This window comes from Ascidiella aspersa, chromosome 2, assembly GCF_963924565.1.
Source record: "Ascidiella aspersa chromosome 2, kaAscAspe10.2, whole genome shotgun sequence".
Taxonomy (NCBI): domain Eukaryota; kingdom Metazoa; phylum Chordata; class Ascidiacea; order Phlebobranchia; family Ascidiidae; genus Ascidiella; species Ascidiella aspersa.
Genome location: NC_139448.1, coordinates 24694313 through 24706072, shown reverse-complemented (window position 1 = coordinate 24706072; position 11760 = coordinate 24694313).

Below are 11760 nucleotides of genomic sequence, written 5' to 3'. Positions count from 1 at the left end.
AGTTTATGAGGCTGCACTCCCAGGGGCCTTTGCTTGGGGGGTAAAAACCTGAAATATTGCGTTTTAGCACTTTGTAGCTAACGACAGCCATCTAGCAGCAGAAAAACTTTCATACAAAATTCGTTCATATTCGCTTGCTTTGTCCAGCTCGCGTCGCGACGAGGCGGCTGCTGGCATCCCTGCTGCGCCCTATTGTCCCGCGCGTGCAACATTTGTGTTGGAAGTGGCTTGCCTAGTAAAACTATGCACATGCGACTTGCCTTTCATAAAGAGGCCTCTCTAAGTAAAAAAACCTATTGCTCTTACAACACAAAATATTTTACCACCGCAAATTTAAATGCGAATCCTACAGGCAGTGTACACATCTCTGTTAGCACATGTTGTAATTGTTGCACCATTCAAACATATTAACACCAGGTCTAAGCAAATATAATTATACAAGGGCCGTAACAACAAAAAGCTTAAGTTTAACGCATTCTTAACGACGACGTTACAAAGCTACGTCATAACATGGCGTCATAAATAAATAAATCTTGCGTTTATTGGATTTAAATTGGCAAAACTTTCAATATAAAACGTGGCTTATTAGGCACATAAACGTGTTTGCATATTGCTCAAAACTACAGATTTAAACTCTGTTTCAACAGTGATTGCTCAGACCAAGGCATGGTAAAAATTTACACAGTAAAAGTTGGAAAAAGTATAGCAAACCATAGACGTTAAATCATTTAGAGAGAATGAAAATATTGACTTTTTAAACATGCTAGCTGACCAAAATGTAATAACATGGCCGTAAGCATTATCTACGTAAATTTTTATTGATCAAATGTATGTTTCGATCATTTGCCAAAATCTACGCCATATTTGAACCCCCTTCGCTTCAAAGCCATAAGTTATTATATTATTATACACAACTTATAATTGTGTGTAGATATGTTGGATTGGAGTAACATACAGAACAGGTGCAAATAGCAAATATTCTCCACATACGATGTTTCCAATATTCTCCAAATCGTATTTCATCGTATTGTCGCGGTAATACTCAAAGAGGTAAGGCCGTGAATAAAGTTTCACCCACCGTACAATTAACGGAGGGAAGCATTTCGAGTAGGGATGTTCAAGGCAGAATATCGGCGACACATTTATAATGCTTGCTTTAAATGCGGCGTCAGCATTTTTTGGGGCGACCAATTACTTCACGATAAGCTTCGCCTAATAGCTTCGCCTAATAATTAAGTGTCAATAGGGTGTATTTACGCCGCAAGTTTAAATGCGAAATCTTAAGGCAGTCTACGCCTCTCTGTTAGCACCTGTTGTGCATCTTGCTCCAACCAGCATACCAACATCAGGCCTAAACTTATCTAGCAAAACTTTCGATTTAATAGTTTGCGTATTAGGCACGTAATAGTGTTTTTCATATTGTTTGAAACGACAGATTTAAAGCCTGTTTTAACAGTGATTGCTCGGACCAAGCTATGGTAAAAAATTACCTAGTGAAAGTTTGCAAAAGTATAGCAAACCATAGGCGTTAAACCATTTTTAGTCTTTAAGAGAATGATAATATTTGATTTTCAAACACGAAAGCTGGTCAAAATTTAATAAAATAGCCATATGCATTATCTAAGTAAATTCTATTTATCAAATATATGTTTCGATCATTCCCCAAATTCTACGCCATATTTGAACCCCTTTCGCATCAAAGGCGTATTTTAAGTGGGGAAGTTTTCGGCCCATATCTGTTTTTGCTTGCAGAAACAAGTTAAGGAAAATGAAAAACAAAATATATAATATAAAGTACACAATACAAAATATTAAAAAAAAAATTAAAAAAAAAAAAAATTAAAATAAAGTAAAAATTGAAAATAAACACTAAGCCCTGAAAATATATCCCCTGACAAAATATACAACAACCGCACCCCCGTCTAGTTCTTTTTTGGTTTCCTATGGTTTCCTATGGTTTCCTATGGTTTGTTTCAGACCGACTTTTGTCCGAAGCTTTATAGAAAAAGTAGACATCGTAGAACCTTCAAATTTTCAGACATGGCGTAGAGTGGTATGTAGGTGCTTTGTAAAAGTTTATGAGGCTGCACTCCCAGGGGCCTTTGCTTGGGGGGTAAAAACCTGAAATATTGCGTTTTAGCACTTTGTAGCTAACGACAGCCATCTAGCAGCAGAAAAACTTTCATACAGAATTCGTTCATATTCGCTTGCTTTGTCCAGCTCGCGTCGCGACGAGGCGGCTGCTGGCATCCCTGCTGCGCCCTATTGTCCCGCGCGTGCAACATTTGTGTTGGAAGTGGCTTGCCTAGTAAAACTATGCACATGCGACTTGCCTTTCATAAAGAGGCCTCTCTAAGTAAAAAAACCTATTGCTCTTACAACACAAAATATTTTACCACCGCAAATTTAAATGCGAATCCTACAGGCAGTGTACACATCTCTGTTAGCACATGTTGTAATTGTTGCACCATTCAAACATATCAACACCAGGTCTAAGCAAATATAATTATACAAGGGCCGCAACAACAAAAAGCTTAAGTTTAACGCATTCTTAACGACGACGTTACAAAGCTACGTCATAACATGGCGTCATAAATAAATAAATCTTGCGTTTATTGGATTTAAATTGGCAAAACGTTCAATATAAAACGTGGCTTATTAGGCACATAAACGTGTTTGCATATTGCTCAAAACTACAGATTTAAACTCTGTTTCAACAGTGATTGCTCAGACCAAGGCATGGTAAAAATTTACACAATAAAAGTTGGAAAAAGTATAGCAAACCATAGACGTTAAATCATTTAGAGAGAATGAAAATATTGACTTTTTAAACATGCTAGCTGACCAAAATGTGATAACATGGCCGTAAGCATTATCTACGTAAATTTTTATTGATCAAATGTATGTTTCGATCATTTGCCAAAATCTACGCCATATTTGAACCCCCTTCGCTTCAAAGCCATAAGTTATTATATTATTATACACAACTTATAATTGTGTGTAGATATGTTGGATTGGAGTAACATACAGAACAGGTGCAAATAGCAAATATTCTCCAAATACGATGTTTCCAATATTCTCCAAATCGTATTTCATCGTATTGTCGCGGTAATACACAAAGAGGTAAGGCCGTGAATAAAGTTTCACCCACCGTACAATTAACGGAGGGAAGCATTTCGAGTAGGGATGTTCAAGGCAGAATATCGGCGACACATTTATAATGCTTGCTTTAAATGCGGCGTCAGCATTTTTTGGGGCGACCAATTACTTCGCGATAAGCTTCGCCTAATAATTAAGTGTCAATAGGGTGTATTTACCGCCGCAAGTTTAAATGCGAAATCTTAAGGCAGTCTACGCCTCTCTGTTAGCACCTGTTGTGCATCTTGCTCCAACCAGCATACCAACATCAGGCCTAAACTTATCTAGCAAAACTTTCGATTTAATAGTTTGCGTATTAGGCACGTAATAGTGTTTTTCATATTGTTTGAAACGACAGATTTAAAGCCTGTTTTAACAGTGATTGCTCGGACCAAGCTATGGTAAAAAATTACCTAGTGAAAGTTTGCAAAAGTATAGCAAACCATAGGCGTTAAACCATTTTTAGTCTTTAAGAGAATGATAATATTTGATTTTCAAACACGTAAGCTGGTCAAAATTTAATAAAATAGCCATATGCATTATCTAAGTAAATTCTATTTATCAAATATATGTTTCGATCATTCCCCAAATTCTACGCCATATTTGAACCCCTTTCGCATCAAAGGCGCCGCAAATTTAAATGCGAAATCTGGTGGCAACTCTAATCCAACATATCAACACCAGGCCTACACAACTTAAAATTGTGTGTTGATATGTTGGATTGGAGTAACATACTATACAGGTGCAAATAGCAAATATTCTCCAAATACGATTTTTCCAATATTCTCCAAATCGTATTTCATCGTATTGTTGCGGTAATACACAAAGAGGTAAGGCCGTGAATAAAGTTTCACCCACCATACAATTAACGGAGGGAAGCATTGCGAGTAGAGATGTTCAAAGCAGAATATCGGCGACTCATTTATAATGCTTGCTTTAAATGCGGCGTCAGCATTTTTTGGGGCGACCAATTACTTTGCGATAAGCTTCGCCTAATAATCAAGTGTCAATAGGGTGTATTTACCGCCGCAAGTTTAAATGCGAAATCTTAAGGCAGTGTACGCCTCTCTGTTAGCACCTGTTGTGCATGTTGCTCCAACCAACATACCAATATCAGGCCTAAACAACTAGCAAAACTTTCGATTTAATAGTTTGCGTATTAGGCACATAATAGTGTGTTTCATATTGTTTAAAACTACAGATTTAAAGTCTGTTTTAACAGTGATTGCTCGGACCAAGCCATGGTAAAAATTTACCGAGTAAAAGTTTGCAAAAGTATTGCAAACCATAGGCGTTAAACCATTTTAAGTCTTGAGGAGAATGATAATATTTGGTTTTCAAACACGTAAGCTCTGGCCAAAATGTAATAAAATGGCCATGTACATTATCTACGCAAATTCTATTTATCAAATATATGTTTCGATCATTCCCCAAATACTACGCCATATTTGAACCCCTTTCGCATCAAAGTGGGGAAGTTTTCGGCCCATATCTGTTTTTGCTTGCAGAAACAAGTTAAGGAAAATGAAAAACAAAATATGAAATATATAATATAAAATACACAATACAAAATACAAAATATTAAAAAATAAAATGTGTAAAATAAAAAAAATATTAAATAAAAAAAAAAATAAAAAAATAAAAATAAAAAACACACAAAAAAAATAAAAAATAAAAATTAAAAAATGAATATGAAAAAAAAAATTGAAAAAAAAAAATAAATAAATAAAATCAATTTCAAAAAAAAATTAAAACTAAATAAAAATAAACACTAAGCCCTGACAATATACCCCCTGACAAAATATACAACAACCGCACCCCCGTCTAGTTCTTTTTTGGTTTCCTATGGTTTCCTATGGTATGTTTCAGACCGATTTTTGTCCGAAGCTTTATAGAAAAAGTAGACATCGTAGAACCTTCAAATTTTCAGACATGGCGTAGAGTGGTATGTAGGTGCTTTGTAAAAGTTTATGAGGCTGCACCCCCAGGGGCCTTTACTTGGGGAGTAAAAACCTGAAATATTGCGTTTTAGCACTTTGTAGCTAACGACAGCCATCTAGCAGCAGAAAAACTTTCATACAGAATTCGTTCATATTCGCTTGCTTTGTCCAGCTTGTGAAGTGACGAAGCGACTCACCGACTGCTGGGCTTTATTGTCCCGCGCGTGAGACTTTCATTGTGTGAAGTGGCACGTCCTAAACTGGGCTCGTGCGACTTGCATTTTAAAACGAGGCTTCTCTTTAGTAAAATTACTTAATGCTGTTAAGAAACAACTTATTTTACCGCCGCAAATTTAAATGCGAAATCTGGTGGCAACTCTAATCCAACATATCAACACCAGACCTACACAACTTAAAATTGTGTGTTGATATGTTGGATTGGAGTAACATACTATACAGGTGCAAATAGCAAATATTCTCCAAATACGATTTTTCCAATATTCTCCAAATCGTATTTCATCGTATTGTCGCGGTAATACACAAAGAGGTAAGGCCGTGAATAAAGTTTCACCCAACGTACAATTAACGGAGGGAAGCATTGCGAGTAAAGATGTTCAATAAAGCAGAATATCGGCGAATCATTTATAATGCTTGCTTTCAATGCGGCGTTAGTTTTTTTTCGGGCTACCAATTACTTCGCGATAATCTTCGCCTAATAATTAAGTGTCAATAGGGTGTATTTACCGCCGCAAGTTTAAATGCGAAATCTTAAGGCAGTGTACGCCTCTCTGTTAGCACCTGTTGTGCATGTTGCTCCAACCAACATACCAATATTAGGCCTAAACAACTAGCAAAACTTTCAATTTAATAGTTTGCGTATTAGGCACATAATAGTGTGTTTCATATTGTTTGAAACTACAGATTTAAAGTCTGTTTTAACAGTGATTGCTCGGACCAAGCCAAGGTAAAAATTTACCGAGTAAAAGTTTGCAAAAGTATTGCAAACCATAGGCGTTAAACCATTTTAAGTCTTTAGGAGAATGATAATATTTGCTTTTCAAACACGTAAGCTGGCCAAAATGTAATAAAATGGCCATACACATTATCTACGTAAATTTTATTTATCAAATATATGTTTCGATCATTTCCCAAAATCTACGCCATATTTGAACCCCTTTCGCATCAAAGGCATAAGTTAAGTGGGGAATTTTTCGGCCCATATCTGTTTTTGCTTGCAGAAACAAGTTAAGGAAAATGAAAAACAAAATATATAATATAAAATACAAAATACAAAATATTAAAAAATAAAAAGTATTAAATAAAAAAAAAAAAAATTAAAATACAAATAAAAATAAAACATAAAAAATGAAAAATAAAAAACAAAAAAATTAGAAATCAAAAAAAAAATCAAAAAAAAAACTAAATAAAAAAAATAAAAAATAAAAATATTAAAAAATAAAAATATTGAAAAATACGAATAAATAATTAAGTCAACTAAAAATATTAAAAAATGAAAATTGAAAAAAAAAATAAAATTAATAAAAAATAACACTAAACCTTGAAAGTATACCCCCTGACAAAATAAACAACAACCACACCCCCGTCTAATTATATGGGCCGAAAATTTATTTTCGGGACATATCTTGTTTTTGCCGTTATTATATGGGCCGAAAATTTATTTTCGGGACATATCTTGTTTTTGTCCGAAAATGTTTCAGACCGATTTTTGTCCGGAGCTTTATAGAAAAAGTGTACATCGTAGAACTTTCAAATTTTCAGACATGGCGTAGAGTGATATGAAGGTGCAATGTCGAGGTTTATGAGGCTGCACCCCTATAGGTGCCTTTGACTGGGGGACAAAAAACCAATAATGTGACGTCATCGCTTTAGTTTATAACAGATATCTACTCCTATCTAGCGGCAGAAAAACTTTAATACAGAATGCTTTCATATCGGTTGCTTTATTCAGCTCGCGTTGCGACGAGGCGGCTGCTGGCATCCCTGCTGCGCCTTATTGTCCCGCGCGTGCAACGTTTTTGTTCGAAGTGGATTGCCTAGTAAAACTAGGCTCATGCGACTTGCCTTTTATAAAGAGGCCTCTCTAAGTAAAAAAACTTATTGCTCTTACAACACAACATATTTTACTACCGCAAATTTAAATGCGAAACCTTGAGGCAGTGTACACATATCTGTTAGCACCTGTTGTAATTGTTGCACCATTCAAACATATCAACACCAGGCCTAAACAAATATAATTATACAAGGGCCGCAACAACTCAAAGCTTAAGTTTAACGAATTTTTAGCGACGACGTTACAAAGCTACGTCATAACATGGCGTCATAAATAAAGAAATATTAAGAACACTGCGTTTATTGGATTTAAATTAGCAAAACTTTCAATATGAAAGGTGGTTTATTAGGCACATAAACGTGTTTTGCATATTGCTCAAAACTACAGATTTGAACTCTGTTTCAACAGTGATTGCTCGGACCAAGGCATGGTAAAAATTTACTGAGTAAAAGTTGGCAAAAGTATAGCAAACCATAGACGTTAAATCATTTAAAGAGAATGATAATATTTGCTTTTTAAACATGCTAGCTGGCCAAAACGTAATAACATGACCGTACGCATTATCTACGTAAATTGTATTTATCAAATATATATTTCGATCATTCCCCAAATACTACGCCTTACAAGTTAAGTGGAGAAATTTTTGGCCCATATCAGTTTTTGCTTGCAGAAACAAGTTAAGGAAAAAACACAACAAAATATAAAACATGAAATATAAAATATACAATACAAAATATCAAATATCAAAGAATAAAAAAAAGTGAAAAACAAGAATTAAAAAAAAACATAAAAAGTTAAATCAATAAAAAATGAAATTAATTAAAAATATTAAAAAATAAAATTATTTTTAAATTTAAAATAAAAAAATAAACATTCAAGCCCTGAAAATATACCCCATGACAAAATATACAACAACCGCACCCCCGTCTAGTTCTTTTTTGGTTTCCTATGGTTTCCTATGGTATGTTTCAGACCGACTTTTGTCCGAAGCTTTATAGAAAAAGTAGACATCGTAGAACCTTCAAATTTTCAGACATGGCGTAGAGTGGTATGTAGGTGCTTTGTAAAAGTTTATGAGGCTGCACCCCCAGGGGCCTTTGCTTGGGGGGTAAAAACCTGAAATATTGCGTTTTAGCACTTTCTAGCTAACGACTGCCATCTAGCAGCAGATAAACTTTCATACAGAATTCGTTCATATTCGCTTGCTTTGTCCAGCTTGTGAAGTGACGAAGCGACTCACCGCCTGCTGCGCTTTATTGTCCCGCGCGTGAGACTTTCATTGTGCGAAGTTGCACGTCCAACTGGGCTCGTGCGACTTGCATTTTAAAACGAGGCTTCTCTTTAGTAAAATTACTTAATGCTGTTAAGAAACAACTTATTTTACCGCCGCAAATTTAAATGCGAAATCTGGTCCAACATATCAACACCAGGCCTACACAACTTAAAATTGTGTGTTGATATGTTGGATTGGAGTAACATACTATACAGGTGCAAATAGCAAATATTCTCCAAATACGATTTTTCCAATATTCTCCAAATCGTATTTCATCGTATTGTCGCGGTAATACACAAAGAGGTAAGGCCGTGAATAAAGTTTCACCCACCATACAATTAACGGAGGGAAGCATTGCGAGTAGGGATGTTCAAGGCAGAATATCGGCGACACATTTATAATGCTTGCTTTTGTAGTGGATTCTTTGGAACTCTGTGACCCCGTCAACTCTGTCCATTCTATGAACAGCCTGCCGGCTGAATCGCTCATGCTGTCACTTTAATTTCCCGTCGCGTATTGTAATTTTGTTGGTCGTATGGCCGATTTCCTAAATCGTGTTTTGTGTCGCGTTTTCTAACGAATTGGTAATTACTCACATCTGTCCGATGTAGGCTATATAAGAAATGTTGTAAACCGTTAATTCAGCAGTTCCACTGTTCACTTAGCTGGAGTCAGATCGCTACGTACCGTACACGGAGGTAATTTATTGTATGTATCGTAAGTACCTGTTTAAGTACTGTTTGTCGTTTGTTTATTTGCAATAAATATTCTATCATTGTGCTTAAACCCACACTTTAAATGCGGCGTCAGCATTTTTTGGGGCGACCAATTACGTTGCGATGAGCTTCGCCTAATAATGAAGTGTCAATAGGGTGTATTTACCGCCGCAAATTTAAATGCGAAATCTTAAGGCAGTGTACGCCTCTCTGTTAGCACCTGTTGTGCATGTTGCTCCAACCAACATACCCATATCAGGCCTAAACAACTAGCAAAACTTTCGATTTAATAGTTTGCGTATTAGGCACATAATAGTGTGTTTCATATTGTTTGAAACTACAGATTTAAAGCCTGTTTTAACAGTGATTGCTCGGCCCAAGCCATGGTAAAAAATTACCGAGTAAAAGTTTGCAAAAGTATTGCAAACCATAGGCGTTAAACCATTTTAAGTCTTTAGGAGAATGATAATATTTGCTTTTCAAACACGTAAGCTGGCCAAAATGTAATAAAATGGCCATACACATTATCTACGTAAATTCTATTTATCAAATATATGTTTCGATCATTCCCCAAGTACTACGCCGTATTTGAACCCCTTTCGCATCAAAGGCATAAGTTAAGTGGGGAAGTTTTCGGCCCATATCTGTTTTTGCTTGCTGAAACAAGTTAAGGAAAATAAAAAACAAAATATACAATATAAAGTACACAATACAAAATATTAAAAAAAAAAATAAAAAAAATAAAATAAAAAAAATAAAATAAAGTAAAAATTGAAAACAAACGCTAAGCCCTGAAAATATACCCCCTGACAAAATATACAACAACCGCACTCCCATCTAGTTCTTTTTTGGTTTCCTATGGTTTCCTATGGTTTCCTATGGTTTCCTATGGTATGTTTCAGACCGATTTTTGTCCGAAGCTTTATAGAAAAAGTATACATCGTAGAACCTTCAAATTTTCAGACATGGCGTAGAGTGGTATGTAGGTGCTTTGTAGAAGTTTATGAGGCTGCACCCCCAGGGGCCTTTGCTTGGGGGGCAAAAACCTGAAATATTGCGTTTTAGCTCTTTCTAGCTAACGACTGCCATCTAGCAGCAGAAAAACTTTCATACAGAATTCGTTCATATTCGCTTGCTTTGTCCAGCTTGTGAAGTGACGAAGCGACTCACCGCCTGCTGCGCTTTATTGTCCCGCGCGTGAGACTTTTATTGTGCGAAGTGGCACGTCCGAAACTGGGCTCGTGCGACTTGCATTTTAAAAATAGGCTTATCTTCAGTAAAATTTCTTAATGCTGTTAAGAAACAACTTATTTTACCGCCGCAAATTTAAATGCGAAATCTGGTGGCAACTCTAATCCAACATATCAACACCAGGCCTACACAACTTAAAATTGTGTGTTGATATGTTGGATTGGAGTAAAATACCATACAGGTGCAAATAGCAAATATTCTCCAAATACGATTTTTTCAAATATTCTCCAAATCGTATTTCATCGAATTGTCGTGGTAATATACAAAGAGGTAAGGCCGTGAATAAAGTTTCACCCACCGTACAATTAACGGAGGGAAACATTGCGAGTAGAGATGTTCAAGGCAGAATATCGGTGACACATTTATAATGCTTGCTTTAAATGCGGCGTCAGCATTTTTTCGGGCGACCAATTACTTTGCGATAAGCTTCGCCTAATAATTAAGTGTCAATAGGGTGTATTTACCGCCGCAAGTTTAAATGCGAAATCTTGAGGCAGTCTACGCCTCTCTGTTAGCACCTGTCGTGCATCTTGCTCCAACCAGCATACTACCAACATCAGGCCTAAACATCTAGCAAAACTTTCGATTTAATAGTTTGCGTATTGAGAACATAATAGTGTTTTTCATATTGTTTAAAACTACAGATTTAAAGCCTGTTTTAACAGTGATTGCTCGGCCCAAGCCATGGTAAAAAATTACCGAGTAAAAGTTTACAAAAGTATAGCAAACCACAGGCGTTAAACCATTTTTAGTCTTTAAAAGAATGATAATATTTGATTTTCAAACACGTAAGCTGGTCAAAATGTGATCATTCCCCAAAATCTACGCCATATTTGAACCCTATCGCATCAAAGGCATAAGTTAAGTGGGGAAGTTTTCGGCCCATATCTGTTTTTGCTTGCAGAAACAAGTTAAGGAAAATGAAACACAAAATATATAATATAAAGTACACAATACAAATATTAAAAAAAAAATTAAAAAAAAAAAAATTAAAATGAAGTAAAAATTGAAAATAAACACTAAGCCCTGAAAATATACCCCCTGATAAAATATACAACAACCGCACCCCCGTCTAGTTTTAATTGCATTTGAGGGAGAATTTAACTGGAAAAGAGTCCTACTTTAAATTACATGTTAGTTGATGTCACGCTAGGACGTATTTTTGTGACGTTATTAACCAACACAGCAAACAAGTTTTACCCCGCTTTCCTCTACGTATGTTATTCCTACAGCGATGCACGATGAGCAGAAGTAGGTTTGTCTGATTCGATGATTTTACCATGTCGAAAAAGAAATACTATTAGATCCAAGTGTTATTTTCTATAATTCATTTTGGTCATATTGCAATAACGTTACAGATTTGCTACACTT